Below are 4794 nucleotides of genomic sequence, written 5' to 3'. Positions count from 1 at the left end.
TGCACCGGCCATCGAGGTACCACTTTTGGTGAGGGAGTTTCAGGACCTTCATCAGATGACAGAGACTGTGACGGAGATCACCGCCAAGTTCAGAGAGAGGGCACTGTTGGTTCCGAAGTACGTTGAGAATGAGGAGATGAAGAAGACGAGGTATCACTCCATGTTGAGGGATGATATCGTGAGTGTGTGAGCTTTTCAGGGTGCAAAACCATGAATAACATGGTAGAGAACGCCCGAGAACGGGAAATTGAGTTGGAGCTCCGGACGAAGCGAAAGCCTGAGCAGGTTCAGGAAATAGTGGGTTAGGCTAAGAAGCCTAAGACCTCCGATCCTCCCAGTAGGGGCCAGCAGGGTCGGGGTCGCTGTGCCAAGTGCGGAAAGCCGCACAGTGGAGCCTTTCGGGTAGCAGGCTCGACACGTTATGATTGTGGCCAGCCGGGCCACTTGAGCAGGGATTATCCGAAGAAGGATTTGATTTGTTTTCACTGCAACCAGATCGGTCATAAAAAGGCCGACTATCCGAGATTGTCTAGAGGAGCAGTGGTGGGGCCTACGCCCACCACTATGAGGCTTACTGATGGCCTCCCGGTCAATACGAAGGCTCCTGCGGTGAAGAGCCGCGCATTTTAGCTGACCACAGAGGAGGCCCGAGTAGTGATGGACGTCGTGACTAGTATGTGACTTATCTCGATCTTATTTATTTTATTGTATGCTTAAGTTTTTATGATTTTTATAGGTACTTTTCTGGTCAATGGATTGTTGGATTATGTTTTTTTATTCGGGCGCTACCCGATCCTTTGTATCTCTTGCACTCAGCAAGAAGTTCTGAGATGCTCCGGGGACTTTGGATTCCCCTCTCGAGGTAGAGATTACGGATGACCGTACCGTGAGCACTACGAGGGTATTCCGGAGGAGTATTATAAATATGTTCGGCGAGAGATTTCCTCATCGATTTGGTACCGATTGCTTTGCGGGGATTGAAAGTACTCATCGGGATGGATTGGTTGGGGCCCAATGGGGCCGTAATTGATTGTGAGTGACAGCTGGTGAGAGTTCAAACCCTAAGTGGGGGAGAACTGGTTATTCATGGTGAGAGAGCCTCGCATGGCCCAACTCTCTATTCGACTGCGAGGGCTAGGAGACTTCTTCAGCAGGGATGTTCTGGGTTTCTGGCTTATGTCTTGGACTCAAGGGCGGAGACTAGGGGTGAGCGTGGTGCGGTTCGGTGCGGTTATTGGCCAAATCGTCACCACTAACCGCAAATGCGGTTAATCCATTTTCAAAACCGCTTGGTGCGGTTATTTTTGCGGTGCGGTTAGGAGGTTATTTTTTGCGGTGCGGTTTTGTTTTGTTTTTTTTTTGTATTGTGTTCGGTTATTAACCGCATGGATTTGGTACGGTTATTTTGGGTGCTTTTTAACCACAGTTTAGATTTCAAACATATTACTTGTAATAATAATAAAAAGAATAAGGTATAAGACAATTAACTTAAATCACAAACTACTAATATCTTAAAAACATGAAATCACTAGTAGTTAACAATAAATATCTTAAAATTGTGAAATTTCACCATTTTTCAAAGTTAAACAAAAAAAAAAACCAACACATTTGTCTTCTAGAATTTCATCTTTCTTTCATCCATGAAACTTGTCTTATTTTCAATATTTAATAAAAAAATGTATATAATATATGCGGTGCGGTGCGGTTTTTTTTTTGCGGTTTTTGAAAACTAATAACCGCACCGCACCGCAAATTTGCGGTTTTTGTAAAACAAAAAACTTCACCATCGGTTTTTATTGCAGTTGCGGTTTATCGGTTGCGATTTATGCGGTTTTATGGTTAGTGCGGTTTTTGCTCACCCCTAACGGAGACCATGGCAGAGTTGAGCAGGGTACCTATTGTGCGAGATTTCCCCAATATTTTTCCGGATGAGTTGCCAGGAGTGCCTCCCGAGAGGCAGGTTGAGTTCCAAATTGATTTGATGTCTGGTGCGGCTCTGATAGCCAAGGCACCGTATCGACTAGCTCCGCCTGAGATGCAGGAGTTGTCTACGCAGCTGTAAGAGTTGCTAGACAGGGGATTTATTCGTCCGAGCAGTTCCCCGTGGAGAGCACCGATCCTGTTCGTGAAAAAGAAGGATGGGTCGCACAGGATGTGTATTGATTATCGGGAGTTAAACAAGCTAATGGTGAAGAATCGTTACCCGCTTCCGAGGATCGATGACTTATTTGATCAGCTTCAGGGTGCATCTTGGTTTTTCAAGATTGATCTTCGGTCGGGGTATCATCAGATGAGGATCAGGGATGAGGATATACCGAAGACGGCCTTCAGAACTCGTTATGGTCATTACGAGTTTGTGGTGATGCCATTCCGGCTCACCAATGCCCCAGCAGCGTTCATGGATCTCATGAACCAGGTTTGTAGGCCGATGCTGGATCGGTCTGTGATTGTTTTCACTGATGATATCTTGGTTTACTCTAAGACCAAGGAGCAGCACGAGCAACATTTGAGGGAGGTGTTGGAGACCCTGAGGAGGGAGAGGCTTAATGCCAAATTCTCCAAATGCAAGTTTTGGTTGCGTGAGGTGCAATTTCTGGGGCACATTATCAACCAAGAGGGTATCTTGGTGGATCCGAACAAGATTGAGGCGGTGATGCGTTGGGAGGTTCCGAAGAACGCATCCAAGATCCGGAGTTTTTTGGGTCTGGCGGGGTACTATCGGAGATTTATCCAGGATTTCTCCAAGATTGCAGTACCTTTGACCCGCTTGACCAAGAAGAGTGTGGCCTTTCGGTGGAGTCCGGATCAGCAAATGGCATTCGAGACATTGAGACAGAAATTATGTGAGGCCCTGATTATGGCGCTACCCGAGGGATTGGATGATTTTGTGGTGTATTGTGACGCTTCTATTTCGGGTTTGGGAGTTGTCCCGATGCAGAAGGGACATGTGATTGCTTACGCCTCGAGGCAGCTGAAGCTTCATGAGGCGAATTACCCCACTCATGACTTGGAATTGGGGTCGGTGGTATTTTCCCTTAAGATTTGGAGGCATTACTTATATGGGGTCCGATGCACCATTTTCACCGATCACAAGAGTTTGAAATATTTGATGGATCAGTCGAATCTGAATATGCGGCAGAGGAGATGGTTAGATGTAGTGAAATATTTGTTGGATTAGGTGTCTAAGCCCATAACTATTTTGGTATGTACTTGACCAGATTATGAGCATGGTCCTTTTGGGTTGCCTTCACCATAGCAACTGATAGGATGAACTAAGGAGAAAGAGGATTAATTATGATTTATTAATGTATTATATGAATAATATATTAAAAGAGAAATCATATTGTTTAATTAATATTAGTCAAGAATTAATTTTGTGGCTAAAAGAGATTAATTAAATAAAGGGGACTGATATTGCAATTATATGATAGTTGCAAATTGGGCTATGGATTCCTAATGGAAAGGGAATTGGACGAAATCTGTGGGAAGCCAATATGATTTTCGTCCAAGGGCTTTCTAGAGGGACTCCATGGGTTGCTTAAGGCCTAAGCAGAGAATTAAGGTTTCACCTGAAACCCTAGCAGCCCTCACAACTATATAAGGACCCCTAAGGCTCCCAAAAACGTGTCCAACCTTCTAAGAGAAACCCTAGGACGTTTTTGGTGCCTCCTGCCTCTCTCATTGTTCATCTTGTTGCTTATGGTGTTTGTGACTCCATTAGAGGTGCAACACTTGAGGCACTAAGCTTTCAGAAGTCAAGATCAAGGAGGTTTATGATTGTTATTGCTACATAGCAATCAAGGTCATAATTCTAACCCTAATCATATGTCAATTTCAGATTTGTATGCTAGTCAATTAGGGTTTATTGCTTTGGTATTAAATGTTGTATGTTTACTTAGAAAAACCTAGATCAAAGCAATTAGGGTTGCATGAACACCATAGGAATGATGTTATGCTCATAACCCAACAGTGGTATCAGAGCCTAGGTCGTTTTTCTAGTGAATAGATGCAAAAGTGAACCACCAAAGATCTTGAAAATCGATTTTTTGGGTTTCTGAGTGGCAGACTCGCCGAGTCCATAAATGGACTCGACAAGTAGGTCCTACTCGACGAGTTCCATTATGGAGTCGACGAGTCCATGGCCCTGGCGCCGAGTTTTTCGATTTTCTTGCCAGATTTTGTTGAGGATAATTGCCAAAACTCGTTTTTCTTGCCAAAATTCGATTTTTTAAGTTTGGAATGGTTATCCTCATGAAAATTGATGGATTTGGTTAAATATGGATAATATAGGATTATTATTAGTCAAATATTTAACCTAGTAATTTGTAAAAGTTTCAAATTGCACCCTATAGGTTTTATAGTTTAAATTTGAACTTAAAAGTTTTAGTTGTTGAAATTTAAATAGTTAAACTCTGATGTTTTGAAAGGTTTCAAAACTTATCCTCAAGTTTTGGAATTTAATTTTAATTAAAAAGTATTAATTTTGAAATATTAAATTCTAAAACCCTAAAGTTTTGAAAAGTTCAATTTACACCCTTATGGTTTATTAATTAAATTAAGAGTTTAATTAAAAGAGATAATTAATAAATCATAATTATATGGTTTAAGATTAATCAAATTAAAGGTCTAATTTATTAATAAGTTTAAACCACCTAGTATTTTAAAAGTGTAAAATACACCCTTGTATTATATAACATTTAAAAGTTTAACATATTATATATGTATAAGTAAAGAGTCAGTCTTACCGTTAGTATGTCTCATTCACGAATTTGGTCTCTAAGGGGTGTTTAAGGA

Source organism: Lactuca virosa, chromosome 4 (assembly GCF_052849685.1).
Source record: "Lactuca virosa cultivar CGN04683 chromosome 4, Lactuca_virosa_CGN04683_v6, whole genome shotgun sequence".
Taxonomy (NCBI): domain Eukaryota; kingdom Viridiplantae; phylum Streptophyta; class Magnoliopsida; order Asterales; family Asteraceae; genus Lactuca; species Lactuca virosa.
Note: the sequence above shows the minus strand (reverse complement) of the source record.